Consider the following 19,276-nt stretch of genomic DNA (forward strand, 5'->3'; position numbering starts at 1 on the left):
TATGGAGCCCTCACCAAAATTATATAATAGAATTACTTGAAAGCACCCAGAATCGGGCGGCTCGCTTCATGTACTCTGAATATGATACCGGGGTTAGCATTAGTGTGCCCAAATCATCAATCAGTCTCGACTCATTAGCTCAGCGAAGAAAGACAGCGCGGCTGGCACTGTCTGTATTACCATCGCCTGTATTACCATCTGTATTACCATCGCCCTGAACTTCGAACCTCACTTTTAGTACCACATGTGTGAACACAACGTCGGTTTTTCAATTCCACGAGTGTGCCATGTATGACTCCACAAATGCATTCAATAATTCGTTTTTACCCCTGGCCATAGAAGAATGGAACTCGCTTGCCGAATCAATCATCCAAGAACGTGACAATTCTAATTTCAGGCAGTTAGTATCAGCTCACTTTGCTAAATTAAAGGGAGTGACAGCAGATGTCTTCTTACCTTGCTGACCCAACTCCCAAAGTGGAATCTCGCTTTGCAGTTACTCCTTTGTCTTACTTATATATAATATTATGCCCTGTACTTTTACATTACTTATTGTAAACTGTGCTTTCATTTTCAACGCTTCAATATAGTTGTATTATGTCACCACATCTTCTTGTTCTTGTACTTGTAATATCACTGATCAATGTTTTTTAAATAAAAGTGGAGACGCATTACATGTTGTCCTTTTTTCGCATGTTTTTTAATTATGGTTCCATTGAAATGTACAAAGCTAACATGCCTGCTTGTTTGTGATATTTCATTGATTGATAATATGACCGCGCATATATTTTTATATCGCTATCCTCCCCTCATTTAATGCCCAAGCCCAGGGCCCTTAAGGGATAATGAATGATGATGATGATGGCATGCCCTAAAATTATTGCCTCCAGGCAAAGCTGAGGCTTCAACGCTCTCTCCCATCTTTTTTTCCGTTTTGCCCATTGCAGAAAATAGCAAATTAAGTAGCACCTAGTATTTCCGAAGTTTTCCGAATAAAAGCAATATCAAATTCTGTGTAATATCACTTCGTCAAAAGCAAAAATTAGGTGGCAAATTTCACAGCCGTAATGACGTTATACCTGATGTATAATTGTTATCAGATTCAGCAGGAACGAGCTTAATAAAACTCGAAAATGTTTGTTCTTGTATACAGCGCCTGTACTTGTGCAAGGCTCCTGGGACCGCCAATCTTAATAGTCGTATACAGCGCACTGGTTCCTACCTTCCCCCGCCATAGGAGAGATACATTTTTATTGATAACGTCACAAATTTCTGAAGCCATGAACACCCGAGATAATGAGTGCTTCCTGGAAACGATTCCTGCCAATTTCTGTGCCAAATATTACGTAATCGGCAAACTCACTCGACAGCAGGGTTGCGGCAATATTCCGGCAGCTCATCATCTTCTTGTCCGTACGCAGTTCGTGGCGGTCATCGACGTGTCGTGGCCCAGCCTGACGGAGCACGAAATTCAACTCTCGGAGCAGCGAACCTGCTCAGTCTAAGGTTTGGAGTCGGGCATGAATTACATGGTAGCTTGCCCACGCCGTCGTCCACTTCATCCACGCTGAGGGCGTTGTTGAAGTGAGAGACTTGTTCTCATCAAGAACGAAGTATATGGGTTTATTTACAATATCTACATATGGGCGTTGTAGTTCATCAGTCTAGCATGACTGCGAGAGAAAGCACACTGAGGAGCCGCGTAACAGCTCCTTAAATACACTCTGTCCTCCCTAGATCCCTAAGTGAGGGAAAACGTTCGACGAGAGCCATCGTAGCCGAGCCGCCTTTGAGGTGGAGGGCTTACACACACACACACACACACCCGCATGGGTTTTACTACTCCCAATAAGGTGAGACGGTTTTCGCAGAACTGGGTCTTGCCCTACGAAGGCGCCTCTTTATCCCCGAGCTGACCCCCGCAGCGTGGCTGCCGTGGTTCTCCATTGTTTTGTGTCTTGAAAGGCGCGTGACGGCGCATCAAATACATTCGCTCAGGAACTCCCCCGCTCCCGACGGACCAGGTCGGTGATGGCGAGTTTACTAACAAAGCCTAGTTAGCCGACCTCGTCCCGGCATTCCGGCGACAAAGAGTCGCTGACACGGCGTATTGTCATCCTCACACAGTCAGTCGCCGCAGCAGACATCGTGACGCCACGAGACTGCGGAATGACGCCTTATCATCTTTTCAAAGGAAGTCTCCACAGCAGACCTAGTGGCGCCGTTCGGCTGGAGACTGACGGTCGGTTCCTTGAAAACGCCGACACCGCTGCTGCAGCTGGCTCGGAAAACTTTGCATGTAAGCACCTTTGCAGGCCTTTCTTAACGGCAGCCACCCCAGCGCCACCAGCCTCGGTCCCGCTCGCTGTCTATAAAGATAGGCACTTCTTGGCATCCGGCACTCGGCAGCAGGGTTGCGGCAGTGTTGCGGCAGCTCATCATCTTCTTGTCCGTACGCAAGTTGCTTGTGGCTCACCGAAGCCTTTCCTGTACACGTATTTCCCTGCCGTACCTGTGCTGCCATGTGCTGCTAATTGGGAAGTGCTAGTTCATGATGCCGACGAACCCAGAACTTGCGAAATGTGTTGAAAGTTTGACTGATCAGGTTGATGAAATGAAGAAAAGCCTAACAATGTTCAATGACCTTTACGAGGAAATGAAAAGTCAGCATGCCGCCCTTGGCAAAGATAACAATGAGTTGACCCGGGCAAACCAGCAGCTAACCCTTCGCGTGTCTCAACTCAAGCAGTACTCCCGCAACAACAACCTAGAAATACAGGGAGTTCCTTCGACACAGCGCGAGTGCTGCACCGCAATCCTTGAGCAGATCGGCGAGAAAGTTGGCTACCCATTCAACGATTCCGACGTTGACATCATACATCATGTTCCGGCAAAGGAAGGAGCGCACATTATTGCCCGATTCTGTTCGCGTGCCATGAAAAGCGAGTTTGCTGCAGCAGCAAGGAAGGCGCGATTGACGGCTGGCGCTGTCGGTTTCACAATACATAATCGCAATCTAAAGCCCATCCACATTAATGAACATTTCACCCCCGAAAACAAGAGGCTCTTTGCCCAAGCACTTGCGCTAAATCCAGAGAAACATTGGGAATTTCTCTGGACTGCTTACGGCAAAATTCTAGCTCGCAAGTGCAAAGAAAGTCACGTGCACCGCATCTCGGGTGTCAATGATCTTTCCATCTTCACATGAACAATCAACCTTGAGATAGCCAACCTTACACTTTTTACAGCGTAGATCACCTAAAACAATTACTCAGTAAGTAGTCCCGCATCACACAAGTCTGTCATCCATTTTAACACGCGCAGCTTACCCAAACATAAGGACGACGTAACAAATTTTCTAACTCTTTCCGCTCATAGTTTTTTGGTTATATGTCTCTCGGAGACATGGCTATTCCCTCAGGAAAATAACCTATTCACAGTACAGGGTTATGATGCGGAATACAACCACCGAAATAGTGACTGGCATGGTGGCTCTGCCATTTTCATCTCATAACAGCTTTCCTACAAATGCCGCTTTGACATTACGTTTAACCTTGATAAAGTCGAATCCGTGAGGGCTGAGCTTGACCGCGCCTATTTTTCGTTTAACTAAAACACTATCAGCGCATCCATTTATCTTTCCCCGTCGTCATGATACATGAGTTTCTGCGCACAACTCGATAACATTTTAAGCCGCCTGAATCGTGAAAACCAAAAAATTAATTATAGTTGGTGACATAAACATAGTCATTACAGATATCACGAACAGCTGTTGCGCAGAATATGCAAACTGCTTTGTCGGCCATGGAATGGAATCACTGTTACAATCGCCTACACGTTCCACGTCACACAGCCCTGGTACTCTCATTGATCATGCTCTAACAAACTTCATTTCGCCTCCGATTGCTGGCGTTGTTAGCTTTAATATCCTGGACCATTACCCCATTTTCTTGCTGGTTCAATCGCATGACCAATGCAAGGTAAAAACTTCAAAAAGGAATTTCCTTCGACGCCAAATTGTTTAACAGAGAATTTCACACAATGACTTGAGCGTTTTTCTTCATGAACTGAGTGTTGAGGCAGATTTTAAAAATTTCTGTGCTAAAATAACGGATAAAATTAGCTCATGCTCGTAATTTTCTCTTACTTACAAATGGTACTCGGCCCCCTGAAATCCATGGATCACGAATAACTTACTGCGGTGTATTCGTAAAAAGGATAACCTAGATAAAAAAGTTAAATTGCGAACATTTAATATTGGTTTGAAAAATCGCATCACAATATACTCTCAAACACTATCTGGAATTTAAGAAACCACTAACCGAGATTATTACCAAAACCAGATTATTAAAAATGGACACAATAATCGAAAAATTGGGAACTAATAAAACATTTTTTGACCATGCCTAAACAACGAGCAGTAGCAAATGAACTTAATAATGCTGACCGGCGTCTCACTAGCCTTCCTGATATAGCTAACGCATTCAACAAGTTTTTTTCAACGGTGACCTCAAACCAACCGACTCATATTTCGCACTATGCTCGCTGCACCATCACCTACATCACCGGAAGAGGTAAATCGCGTTTTATGTGTCTAAAATGCATTGGCCCAGGGTTGGACCTCATTCACCCATATAAAATTAAACTAGCCGCCCATGAGCTATCAGGCGTCCTTGCTACCCTTATAAATAATATATTTACAAGAAGTATTTTTCCCTCCGCAATAAAACAAGGAAAAGTTGTGCACGTTTTTAAAAAAGGAGATCCACGCTCAGTAGGTAATTATCGCCCGATAACGATCCTACCATTTTTTAGTAAACTAATCGAGAAACATTTTGCTGACTGCCTCATGAAGTATCTTGAAGAATTTAACCTTTTGACACCGTATCAATTTGGTTTCCGCCCTAATTTTTTCCACGTAACTTGCTCTTATAGATTTGACTGACCACATTAAAAACTTCATTGACAATGGGTACCGGGCCGCGGCGTTATTTATTGATTTTACTAAGGCATTCGATACAATTAACCACAATGTACTTTTTTCTAAGTCAGAATCACTGGGTATCACTGCACCTCCTCTAACCATTTTACAGAGTTATCTACTTGACCATACCCAGGTTGTCCAATTCGCTGATGCCATGTCGCAACCAATAACTACTATTAAAGGTGTTCCACAAGGATCCATGTTAGGACCTCCTCTTTTTCTTTTGTATAACAATGACTTATCTAATTGCCTTAACAATTCAGAATGCATACTTTACGCTGACGAAACAACTATATTTGCTGGAGATAAAGACCTTAATAATTTAGCAACACGACTAAACAAATAGCTTAGACAAATGGCGTCTTGGTGTCTTGATAATGCGCTGCAAATAAACGCCGCAAAGACATGCTTCATGATTTTTCATACTCATCATGAGCAAACCTCTCGAGTTCCGAGTCTTAATCGAGATAACCACATAATTTATCTCAACTGAAATCACTCTCATCTGAAATTTAACAAACATACCATGGGCGCTATAACGTAAAACTATTCCAAATTTTTCTATTCCAATTCTGCTATCAGCCCTCCACGATTGGTCAAAAACTTTTTTCGACCACCCCCACTTCAAATGTCTGTCACGTGACGTCACGAAAACCGCGATAGCTCCTCATCTGATATGATGTGTACGTACTGATTATGCATGATTTGACAGAAAAAAGAAAAACAGTTATTTCTGATTCGACCCCTTTTCACCACTAGCCTTCGGCTATTGGTAAAAAGTTTTCGGGCTGCACCTACTTCACCTGCCTGTCACGCGACGTCACAAAACCGCACAAACTCACCGCGTCAAAGTGACGTGTACGCGATAAAGATGCATTAATATGCCGAACAAAACTGAATTTTCTTCGGAATAGCCACAGGCTGCCCCGTTCCGAAAGGAATAAAAGATTGCTGCCGCCGATCGCTGAGACGCTGGCTACTCGCACCTGCCGGAGAGCATGGGTGTATTTGCGTATAATAAAACTTCTTGCGTGGCCGTGTAACGTTTTCGAGCACTTTCGGCACGTTTACCACCTCATTCTGCCAACTCTTCTTTGCTGAGGGTCAGTTTTAGCGTCATTCTTAAGCTTCCGTTGCATGCCGCTGCAATTTTCGACCAGCCACCACAAGCTAAGTAAGGAAAAGCCGACTAATCGCAGACGCCGGCACCACCCTCTTCATCCGGTTGTCGATTTTCAGTGGACTGGCTCTGCCCCATCGGATCCCTCTCCACTTGAGCGTTCTCCTCGCCTCTTGTCAGCCAATTAGATACGACAAGCCGCTCAGTGCAGGCAATGTTATTCGTTTTTCAAGCAAACAAAAGTGACCTCCTATGGACGAGGACAGTGTTTGATTGGTCTGTACAGACAACCCTTTGGGTGACCGCCCGGTGCTTGCGTCGGTGGTTACTCAAATATGACGTCAGGAGATTGGAATAGAAACATATTGGAATAGTTTTACGTTATAGGGCCCCATATCTCTTGTTAAAAATTTATTTTGGTTTACGTGTAATAATCAAATCAAGACTTTACTTTCAGCAGCACATCTTACGGTCACTGTATTACGTATTCATACATAGTCACCTGATATATGGCCTAACTTCATGGGGAAACACGTATGAAACACACATGTCATGCCTTCATCCATCACAAAACCAAGCAGCACGCCGGATTATATTTAGTCCACACCTGGCATCTGCCCTCCCACTTTACCAAAATCTAAAAATCCTTCCCCTCACTTACTCGTTACAGATAAAACTTGGTCTTTTAATTTATCGCATCCGAAATCAAGGTACTATCATTAATAATATTTCTGCCCCCCAAATACTCAACCGGAACATTACAAGATTCTCGGAACAAAACAATATGCTATTACTTAAAGTACGCACAAATTACTGCAAGCAGAGAGCGCTCTTTTCGGGAATAATGTTTTGGAATTCATTGCCCATGAACATCAAATGCGTCCGTTCAGAACACTCATTTCATAAAGCATTGAAAATTCACTTGTGGTCAACAGCCTGTGAGTAATAAATAACCCTTATTGACAACGAACAGTGCTTTGTTTTTTACACTTTATGTATAACCGTCTAGTACTTAAGTGGTTTTATGTATAATTATCTGTATAATGATGTTCTACTGAATTTAAGTATTCTCGTTATTTAATTTATCTTTGCTAATACTGTTTCACTGATCTGCAACACCACTGCCTGGCTGTATTTGACCATTTTTTGTAATTAGCACAGGAGGTCCCCATGGCAGTTTAAACTTTGCGACCTCCTTCCAGGCACATACCCAGGGGGGGGGGGGGGGCGCGGGGGGCCCGGACCCTCCCGAAATAAAGTGGCATACCCCCCCCCCCCGCCCCCTCCCCACCCACGCCACCACTCCTCACACATTCCTAAAGCACCACCAGATCAATGTTGAGACTTCGCAGCTGATCATCGGTCAGCATTAGGCTGCCTTTTTCTCTCCTTTTAGATGGCGGTAGTTATCGCCATCTCTTGTAATGTGAAGGAGAGTTTTCTCGTAGATTCCGCACCCACGTGATTAACGCGAGATGCGTTCAGTTTTCGTCATCTATTCAACCGCCATGCGCATAGCTGTTGCTTTTGTTAGTTCAACCTTCTTTGTTTAGGCTGATCCTGGGACCAGGAGAGGGATGCGGCTGTTACTCAGCTGGCCTGTACTCTCATGGAACGAGTTGCGGCTGGAGAAAACGCCAATTTCGTTTAACTTATCCCTTTGCTTCATTATTTCCTTGAGTTACGGCTCGCCGCGACGCTGGCAGATGTCCGGAACCATACAGACGTGATATGGGTTAGATAAGGTGGGAAATAAAATAATGTGAAAGAGCGTCCATCATGGAGCTCTGCAATAACCCTTAAACCCATAAGCAAGAACTGTCGCCCGTTACCTCGTCTGTTTTTCCCTAACTGAATAGCACTTTTGCTGCAAAATTGGCAACTGGAAACAAAAATCGCAAGGAGTTGAGAAATTAAGCGATCTACTAAGGGAGAGAGCCAAGGCAACAACCAAACTGCAAGCAAAAGCGAATAATAAGGAAGGTAACCGATGTTTATGAGAATATTTATGGATCAACATCTTTTTATTTAAAAAGTAAGTAGAGAAAAAACGCCGCCGGAAGTGGAGAACAATTGTTTTGAATGACGCTTCTACAGTTATCGGTCGAACTGCCTCACGTAGCCACGTCTCTGCTGTGCTTATGTGGGTATTTTTCTAACCTTTCGCGGGGAGCGCAGTACGTCTAGAATCGCAGAGTCCTGCGCTCTACGCGGTTGTATGGGACTGGCGGCCGCACAGCGTTACGCAATTCGCGGAATTGTCAAAACTGATCAACAAGGCGAAAATAACTGATATTCGAAACTATAACATGAGAAAGGCTCAAGAAGCCGTGAAAAATGAACGCAGCCTGAAATCAGTAAAAAAGAAACCTGGCATAGGACAAACCATGATGTATGCACTAAAAGATAAGAAGGATAATATCATCAGCAATCTCGAAGATACAGTAAAAGCAGCGGAAAAATTCTAAGCTCACCTGTATACAGTACCCAGAGGAGTCACGATAGTTCACATAGAAACAATAATGAACAGAATACAGAAACTCTCCTATAACTAGCAAAGAGGTCAGAAGGGCCCTGCAATACATGAAACGATGAAGAGCGGGAGGATAAGGTGGGATAACAGTCGATTTAATCAAAGATGGAGGAGACGTAATGCTTGGAAAACTGGCGGCTCTTTATACGAAGTGTCTATCAACTGCAAGGGTCCCAGAAAACTGGAAGAATGCAGACATTATACTAATTCACAAAAAAAGGAGACGTTAAAGAATTGAACAATTATGGGACCAATAACTTGCTCCCAGTATTATATAAAATATTTACCAAAATAATCTCCAATAGAATAAGGTTGACACTGGATTTTGTCAACCAAGGGAACAGGCTGGCTTCAGGAAGAGATACTTTACAATGGATCACATCCATGTCATCAATCAGGTTATCGCGAAATCTGCAGAGTACAATAAGCCTCTCTATGTGGCTTATATAGATTACGAAAAGGCATTTGATTCAGCAGAGATACCAGCAATCGTTGAGGCACTACGTAATCAAGGAGTCCAGAACGCTGACGTAAAAAGGTTGGAAAATATTGCTACATGCGTGAGGTATTTGTTTGTTTGAACGAGGCGCGTGGGCGCCATCATTCCAGAAAAGAGGAGGAAGAACGAACGGGGCTCGAGCTGTGAATCTAACCGGTCAGCGCATCAACCGTTGTAAATATAATCTGTAAATAGTTTCTCGTCTTAGTGACTCGTCTTTCGCGTTAGAATATCGATCTACAGCTACCTTAATTCTACACAAGAAAAGCAGGGAGATACCTATAGAGAAAGGGGTCAGACAGGGAGACACAATTTCTCCAAAGCTATTTTCTACGTGCTTAGAAGAATTCAAGCTATTAAACTGGGAAGGCTTAGGAGTAAAGATCGACGGCAAATATCTCAGCAACCTTTGGTCTGCCGAAGACATTGTTCTATTCAACAACAATGCAGACGAGTTACAACAAATGATTGGAGACCTTAAAGAGTGTGTAAGAGTGGGGTTGAATATTATTATGCAGAAGATGAAGATAATGATAATTAGCCGGGCAAAGCAACAAGAGATCACGATGGCCAGTCGGCCACTAGACTTTTAAGGAGTACGTTTACCTAGGTCAATTAATCAGAGGGAACCCTGATCATGAGAAGGAAATTCACAGAAGAATAAAAATAGGTTGGATCGCATACGGCAGACATTGCCAGCTCCTGACCTGAAGCTTACCATTATTATTGAAAAGTAAGGTGTGCAATCAGTGCATTTTGCCAGTGCAATATGTCCAGTGCCAATGCGTTTGCCAGTGAATTTCCCAGTGCATTTTGCCAGTGCATATGGGCAGAGACTTGAGAACAAGTTAAGGACCACGTAAAGAGCGATCGAACGAAGATTGCTAGGCATAACGTTAAGAGAGAAAGAGAGTGGTTTGGATCAGAGAGCGAACGGGTATAGACGATATTCTAATTGACATCAAGAGGAAAAAATGTAGCTGGGCAGGTCATGTATAGCGCCGGTTAGATAACCGTTGGACCATAAGGGTTACAGAATAGGTACCAAGAGAAGGGAAACGCAATCGAGGACGACAAAACACTAGGTGGAGCAATGAAATTAGGAAATTCGCGGGCGCTAGATGGAATCGGTGGGCGCAGGACAGAGGTAATTGGAGATCGCAGGGAGAGGCTTTCGTCGTGCAGTGGACATAAAACAGGCTGGTGATGATGATGATGGTGATGATGATGATGATGATGGAGGTGGTGGGCCCCCCCCCCCCCCGAAAAAAAATCCTGGGTACGTGCCTGCTCCTTCTGTACTAATATTAGCCATATACTTTCTTGTATTCAAATATTTTCAATAAAACCTTCAAACCATCAAACCTGTGCGTTATATAGGGTGTCCCACGTCACTTGAGCCAAACTTCAAAAGTAAGCAAATGCCACGTAGCAGGGCAGAAAAAAAATTGTGGGGTTTTACGTGCCAAAACCACTTTCTGATTATGAGTAAATGATATTGCGCGGCATAAAAAACGACACGGACGTGAGAGAAGACGGCACGTCCATGTCGTTTTTTGTGTCGCGCAATATAATTTAAGCAATGGATTACCAACTTGCCCGGAATGCTGCTCTGATTATGAAGCCTGCCGTAGTGGAGGACTCAGGAAATTTCGACCACCTGGGGTTATTTAACGTGCACCTAAATCTTAGTGCACGGGTGTTTTCGCATTTCGCCTCCATCGAAATGCGGCCGCCATGGCCGGGATTCGATAGCAGGGCAGAACCAAGGAGGTTTGTCGTCCCTTGGAGATACTCAGATATTTTTTTGCATTCCGCACAAATAAATATTTAGTTTTTAATTATTTACCATCCTAAATAATATATTCAGATGTAGAGTGTCAGTGACAAAATTGTAGAGCAACATGAAAAACTCCCTATACGGTTTTCTGTTGCTTAGTACCTGCTACATAAAAGTGTTTTTCCGAAGCGTGAAAGCAGCCCGGCAATACCCGAAAAATTGTCGCGCGACTGGCCGCTTGAGGCGCTTTGATTGCTTATTCGCCGGCTTTCCTCATGCTTGGAGAAACACATTTATGTAGCACGTATTGGGCAACAGAAAGCTGTATCGGGAGTTTTTCATGTTGCTCTACAATTTTCTCACTGACACTTTACATATAATTATAATATCTTAGATTTTAATTATTTAAGGCTAATTATGTTATTAGGCGGAATGCAGAAATAACCTGAGTATCTCTAAGCGACGGCAAAAATTACCTTGGTTCTGTACAGCTACGTGCAATTTGCATATTTTTAATGTTTGGCTCGATTTACGTGGGACACCCGGTATAGGCTTCCTTCGTTTACCGCGAGCAACAGATCGTCCGTTCTGATGATGACCCGAACTGATGATTCTTCGAGTATTCAGATCGCACCATTCTTCCCGTACGCTTCCTCTTTTATGCTTGTCATGCGATAATGTGCAGTGTGGTCGAGCATCGAACAGTGTGGTCTGGACTCCTTCGTGCAGCGCAATTGCTCCTAATAACGGCCTCCTTCTGCACCTTTTCTTTTCCTTCTTTCTTTTATTTTTCCTGATACTCGCTGCTCGTAGATCTTGCCCAAGTAGTTGTACAGAAATTTAGCAGTTCTTTTAAAATAATGTTTTCACCGAAAACCACACGCCGTTTTTCGCTAAATATTAAAGGCTAAACGTTTTCTGGTTCTTTAGTGCAAGCCCACGAGATGAGATATAGCGCCAGTCTATCGCCACGCCACGGGCAAGTATACGGGTAGGGCGACGGCTAAATTTTGTTTAGTCTTAATAAACTTGGATAGACATTTGTCTTAATTTTTCCTTGTCTGCGGCGTCTCTACCTTTGAGGGATTTGTGGGGAGCTCCGTATCGTTTGCGTGTGAGACACTGGTGAGCTAGAATATATCTGGCTGTCGTTGGTATTGCCATTTGGCTCGAAGAAGCTGAGTACTCTGCTTGGTTACGAAATTCTTGAGCTATGGCGTCAGCCCTGTGGGTACTCGAGCCCGGCATGTCCTGCACATCTGATCAACCTGTGGTTATGCGCAAGTCTATATACAGTTAGCCTCATGGTTGCAATGGACAGCCTACCTTTTAAGAAGAGCCTGCATGCCTCCTGTGAGTTCGATAAAATCACTAATGGTTCTCCTCTACGTTCTCGATATCTTATGGCTAAGGCTGTGGCCGAAGCTTCCATCTTTGTAGCCGAAGTTGTCCGTAGAGAGGGGTTCATCAGCAGTTTCATGTTGTAATCGACTACTCTAGTTTCTTAGCTCCTTCCGCCATACCTAACTCGTTAGGTCAGCGCACATTACGTTCGGGTCGGACCCGAATTTTTCCTGTTAGCACGATAATCGCAGTTCATATTTTGGGGGATAGGTGCTACTGTAACCTTTTTGTAATTTCATGGGGTACGTCTTTCAGCCAAATTCTTATCAGGAGCGTCCTACCAGCAGAGCTCTGACTTAGCCTGTCCCTCTGAGCAATCAGGACCACGGCCTACAACTTGACATAAGTGTTGTGTATGCCCAGAGGCAAAATTCACTCTCTCGATGCTCCTAGGCGCAGACCGAGCGCGGCCTAATATGCGCTCCTAATGAAGGAGTAGACCCCGTCCTCCGCTCCCCTGTCTCCAGCCTGCGGTACGCTAGTCCGTAAGTTAACTTGCTCATTACAAGGGCTTCTACGAGCCGAACGGCATCTCTTTAGTGCGTACCTTTTGTGTCACACGTGATTCAATTAATTGTTATTGCAATCTGTTTGGCTGTAGTTTTAAGTGTAGTTAAAGTATGATATACTTTGCCGTTGCTTTCGACGCAGAATCCTAATATGCGGGGCTTGGAGAGCTCTGCTACAGCATGGCCATCTATTTCTAGAGGTATATTACCGTTGCTCTTTTAGTATTTATTGTGCATGCGTGTTTTACGGTTCGCACCTGAGTACGCTGTCTCGTGCAAACTCCGCTACGGCGTTTGCGGCTTCCAGAAGTGTGGTATTTTGGCGCTAAGGACCCTCTCGTAGCCCAGAGTGTAATATCATCCGCATGCAATGTGTACCCTACGCGTGGTATCTCGTCAAGGGCTGGAGAAAGCCGGCGCATAGCAATGTGAAATAACAGGGGGTGATGATCGCCCCTTGAGGTGTGCCTTTGTTAGGCATAGAAAAAGGTCACGAAGTTATCTGCCCCATCCCAATTGTTGCTATTCGTCTTGAGAGGTAAGATATACTGCAGTTGAACGATCACTCTCCGCATCCAATTACGTTCAGTTCCGAAAGGATGGCTTCATGTGAGACATTACCGAAAGCTTTTTTAAATCTAGAGCGAATATTATATGTTCTCACCCTAGAAAACCAGGGGCGCCGTAACGTAAAACTATTCAAAACTTTTCTATTCCAATTCTGCAATCAGCCTTCCGCTATTGGTCAAAAACTTTTTGGGCCACCCCATTTTACCTGTTTGTCGCGCGACGTCACGAAAGCCGCGATAGCTGCCCATCTAATACAACGTGTACACAATGATTATGCATGATTTAACCAAACAAAAGAACAATGGTTATTTCTGATTCGAAGCCTTTTCGCCATTAGCGTTGGCCTATTGGTGAAAAGTTTTCGGGCTACAACCACTTCACATGCCTATCACGCAACGTCACAAAACCGCAGCAACTCACTGCGTCAAAGTGACCTGTACGCGTTAAAGATGCGTTAATATGCCGAACAAAACTGAATTTTCTTCTGAATAGCCGCAGGCTGCCCCATACCGAAAGGAATAAAATATGGCTGCTGCCGTTCAATCGACACTGGCTACCCTCACCTGCCGGAGAGCATGGGTTCATTTGCGTGTAATAAAATTTTTGCGTGGCTGTGCAACGTTTTTCAGCACTTTCGGCACGTTTATGACCTCGTTCTTCCAACTCTTTTTTGCTGAGAATCCGTTTTAGCGTCATTCTTAAGCTTCCGTTGCATGCCGCCGCGATTTTCGACCAGCCACCGCAAGCTAAGTAAGGGAAAGCGGACCAATCGCAGACGCCGGCACCACCTTCTTGATCCGGTTATCGATATTCAGTGCAGTGGCTCGGCGCCATCGAAACCCTCTCCACTTGAGCGTGCTCCTCGCCTCGTGTGAGCCAATTAGATAAGACAAGCCGCTCAGTGTAGGCAATGTTATTCCTTTTTCAAGCAAACAAAAGTGACCTCCTATGAACGAGGAGAGCGTTTGATTGGTCTGTTGAGACAACCCTGCGGATGACCGCCCAATGCTTGCGTCGGCGATTACGCAATTTGACAGCAGGATATTGTAATAAAAACATATTGGAATAGTTTTACGTTATAGGGCCCCAGAAAACAGGAAAAGCAAGAAACTGAGCGTTCTTCTTACAGAATAAGATAAATTATAAGACGGAGCAGTGGAAAGCACAATTCATTAGCTCTGATGAGATCTGGATCAAGTCCGGCGGTACAGCTAAGGCCTGTGGGGCCCTGGACATAGGGCCCCACCCATAATGATCTACACCCCGTTCTCCCCCTCCCCCCCTCCCGCCTTCTAATAAAGTTTTCTTGGTCTTCTTCCACCGCACAACCTAGAAGGTCGCATGTATCTTATTCCTTGGAAATACTTGTAGAAAGTCCGTCTGCGTTAACCTGAAGGTGTGAGTAGTGGATATTAATGGTCCTTTTCGCGGACGTTTAGGCCAGGTTCGGCTGGCGAAAACAATACAGGCACGCGATTGAAAGCGCTCCGTAAAATATGCCGCTAACTAGCCGGTTGCATCCTTGCATACAGAGGGACGTTCTGCAACCGGTCCGTGGAGCAGTTTACCGTTGTCTCTGCCATTTATTTACCTGACTCAAAACAGTCGCATAACATAGCATAGCAAGCTCTATGTGAAATGACGAAGACCTATTGCACAAACCTATGGAAACCGAAAGACGGAAAAGACGAGGAAAGGAAATTCAAGACAATCCCCTATAGACTCCTAAAGCGCCACGACGCGAATGGGGAATAAGCGAAAACAGATTACAGAAAGTACAAGGCGACAGAAACACAATTGAACGAAAAAGTAACTTTGTTTCTTTACAGGGAAAAAAGCATCAAACCTTCCCTCGATCCCGAGCACGGACTTCCGTGTTGACCTCCGTGTGTACAGGGGGCACTAACTTTCTCCCAAACTGGAACGGAGCGGTGACGGTGGTTGTTCGTTGGTCGGGCAGACTTTCTAGTGAAACATAAAAAGTAAAGCAAGAAGCTTACAGACAGAAAGCAGCAGGGATAAAAAAACAACGTTGTCTATCGCCCCATGCACTTTTTTTTTTCAATCATCTTTATCCGTGTTTCTCTTGTGAGCTACTTTTCTGCCGTTATCACGATCTCCAGAACGAGTGCTGCTGTGGAGCGGAAGTGGCAGCGAGGTCGTTCCGCAAGCTGACATGCACACGGGGGTGACGTAGCCAGTGGCAGTCATCATTTACGTGCCTGACCATCGCTGTAACGGCGTCGCAGCCGCCACTCGTAAAATGGGAAGATACAGAGCAGACGACCGGCGCCGAGCGGAAAATGGCCGACCTTGCCGACTAACGTGGTTCGTGGAGCAGCAGGGTGTCGTCTCTGGCCGGACCCGCTATAAGCGCGCTCCCAGCGGGTAGAAAGTGCACGTGGGGCAATCGGCCGCGGCCGCGGCGCAGCCGAACCGCCGCGCTCTATTCACTCGGAATGACCGGGGATCCTTATCGCAAAAGAGAGACCGCAGAAGACTCGTCAAAGCAAGCATCTACGCTCTCTGCCTTCGTCCCTGCCTTGACTGCATCTTGCCACTTCGTCTTCGAAGGAACTGCGCTATCTTGGAAGGATGACGGCCGGTGTCCATATGTCACAGCTGAAGATACAGACGTCAATGGACTGCGGCCTTCAAAGTACTGAAACAGATAAGCCCAAGAAATAACGTATTACGGGAGTGAGGACTCGGATGGCACAATGAAGAATGTGGCTGTTGACGACTCTTGGTTTGCGATGAATGGTGGCTACGCCCCGCGCACGCATGGCTAGCGTATCGAAAATAGCGGAAAGAAATGGAAGAAGCCTTGGGTAGCTGACTCCCTGTCTGACGGGATGCACGAAAAGAAAAGTAAGAAGGGTGGTAAAATGGTCCTGTCTGAAAGCACTTTGCTCCAATCCTTGCCCTTCCCTTGTCGCTCATGTGCATGTCAGAATGGGCAAGCACAGCAAGCCAATGAGGATAGCAATAGGGGCTTGTTGGTACCGCATATCTTATTTTGTTATAGCGCAAGCTTGACAAGGACAAAAGAAGGCACATCAGACACACACAGCGCTGTGTGTGTCTGATGTGCCTTCTTTTGTCCTTGTCAAGCTTGCGCTATAACAAAATAAGACAGCAAGCCAACCGCGAAAGGGAGAGAAGATGAATTATGCTGGCTTTATCGAGAAGCTGCAGATGTTAGCCTACCTGACGGCACTGCGTGATACTCCAGATGGTGGATATGAAGGATGCTATGACACACACCGTAGACACACAAGAACAAAACTGACGAAAATGTCTTCGTAAATTCACATACATAAATTCAAGCTATTTACAGAATATCGATAAGGCTTGCAGTACTCAAGAGAAAAAGAAAAACCTGAGCTGAGCGCTAAGCGCATTCACTGCCTTTACAAAGGCCAAGAACATCGACCGTGGAAGTTTAGGATCAAGGCGAAAGGAAAATAAAGTACGCTAAAATAATGACAAGTAGCGGTTTCGAACAGACAGAACACGCTTTAAGACATATCGAACATTCTATGGAGGTCATCTTGGCTAGAGTGTCCGCCGAAATTTGCGCTTGATGTAATTAGCAGGTCTCCACTGATGCAGTGGAAGCACGCTTGATCTTGCTTGCTGAAGCCACATGGCATGTAAATGTTACAAGCTAGGTCGATAAACGGGTGCATTCTGAACGCCCGTATCACAACAAACAATGCTAAGCGTACCCTACATTCGATAGTAAACATCACAGTCAACGTGTCCTTTCATGAAAGCGGAACTCCAATTCACTGATCAAACTGTTGTGCGCTGCTATACATATATGCGGAAGAATGGTCGCCCTCAGATGCCACTACGAGCGGGAGACCACTTCTTTCAACAGAACGCCGTAGTGCAGCGCACAAGCTAGATCATAGACACTTTGCCCCTTATTTTCGGAGAAGTTCTTACCCTAGAAGTGTTCCTGAGAGCAGATACCAGCCCAGCGCGACAGCGGATATTATTAGTGACAGCGACCGCAGCCAATGGTTAATAGCACTTACGAACAAAAAAAACTTATGACTACCACTCCAGGTGTCCCTGACGAGTGGTCCCTGCATGAGTGGTTAGCTTAGTGATTGGAGGGACGCACATTTACCAAAGAAAAAGTGGCTGGGCTTCAACGTGGCTTGAACTTAGTTATATAATACCTGGGTGATACGTTCTCCTGGAGTTATACTGCTCCAGGAAAGCGGGCCCAGTTTCTCCTACGGCCCCTACTGCTCCCCTGAGAAAATCAGCGATGTTCTTTAGAAGGTAGAATGCCGTAAGGCGCCAGAAAAGAACAATTCGGCATTACTGACTCAGCGTGAGCGCCGCAGATACGAGAAATTCTGTCCGACGTACATTTAACTTCTGCGATTTGCGTACGTCCGGCTACTTTTAGACACCTTTAATAAACTTTAATAAAATTTAATAATCATCTTTAATAAACTTATTACAGTACATATAGAAACATATATGTGAAAGGTAAATTGTCATCTACCCAAATGTAGCCCGAAGGTACAAAGGAAACCCGTGTGGGTTTCTTGGAAAGAAAGCTTCGCATTTGAGAAAAAAATTTGTTCTGGTCCGGGCTTCGTAACCAGGACCAACGCGTTTCGGGGACGGTCGCTCTATCTGTCTGAGCTCACCAGGAGGCTAGCAGACCGCAGCATGAATTAATCTACAACACGAAGCACAGGAAGACTGAAAATGGCAAATATGCTGTGCAGATTACCCCAAGCGGGAAAGAAGTGTCATTTATTTGAATTTGGTTCTGTGGGTTTTACGTGCCAAAACCACGATTCGATTATGAAGCAGGGCGTAGTGGGACATCTGGAGTGATTTTGACCACCAGGGTATACTTAACGTGCCCCCAATGAAAAGGGGCATTTTTGCATTTCGTCCCCATTGAAATGCGGCTGCTCGGCCGGGATTTGATTCCGCCACCTCGTGCTTAGCAGTGCAACATCATTGCCGCTAAACCACAACTGCGGGTAGGAATGGTCATGAAAGAGACAATTTCATGACATTCGAGTGGAATACAATTTTTCCTTTTATGACCCTCCCTTGTTTCCTTTCGTGTCCAGTTTCGTTTACAAGCGTTACTTTTTTTTTAACCGCTATAGCTTTTATGGGGTCAGTCCCGTGATTGTTTGCGGTATGTAGGCGTCCGTCGCTGCAATTCCAGAATACTTTGCGAGAAAATTACAAAGAGGGAAAAAAAACCTCGTTGTACCGCCCGAGCATACAAACTTACCTCCAATAGGTTGGAAGTCCACGTGTCCACCTCTCATCAACTCCCGATACAACAGCAGTGAAAAACGTTGACCCTGGAAAGCGCGAGCACGCCAGCATCTGTATGATTGGCTAACGCCCGCTCAACGCATGTTTACTAGATAAACGCGGAGTCCGTGCCTTCTTTTTGTTCCAACACGTCACCTTACGAGCTGCGGTCCTAAATTATGTCTTCTTCTTCTATATACGTAATTCCAACGACTGCGCGCATCTGCCTCGTTATCGCTAGTGCTCTTCTAGTGCTAAGTTTCTTATAATTACTTACGGGATTGCGCTGACGTTGTCTTTTGTTTACAAGATAGCGGAAAGCCTATTAATTGGTTAGTCCAATGAAAAAGAAAAGAAGAAGAGAACAGTAACTAAGTCCGCTTAGGTGTACGAGGAGAAAGAAAAGCCGAGTTTTTTCACTTCACCACCAGAAGGCGCAACATCCACGAAGAAATAAGACTCGCACTTCTTTTACTTTTTGAAAGGACATGGCTCGCTGTACGCATCAAATTTTCACTTCACGGGAAGCATTCTAAAGATTACTGAGCATTATATTTCGCCAATGGA

The sequence above is a fragment of the Dermacentor albipictus genome, unplaced genomic scaffold (genome assembly GCF_038994185.2).
Source record: "Dermacentor albipictus isolate Rhodes 1998 colony unplaced genomic scaffold, USDA_Dalb.pri_finalv2 scaffold_24, whole genome shotgun sequence".
NCBI lineage: Eukaryota > Metazoa > Arthropoda > Arachnida > Ixodida > Ixodidae > Dermacentor > Dermacentor albipictus.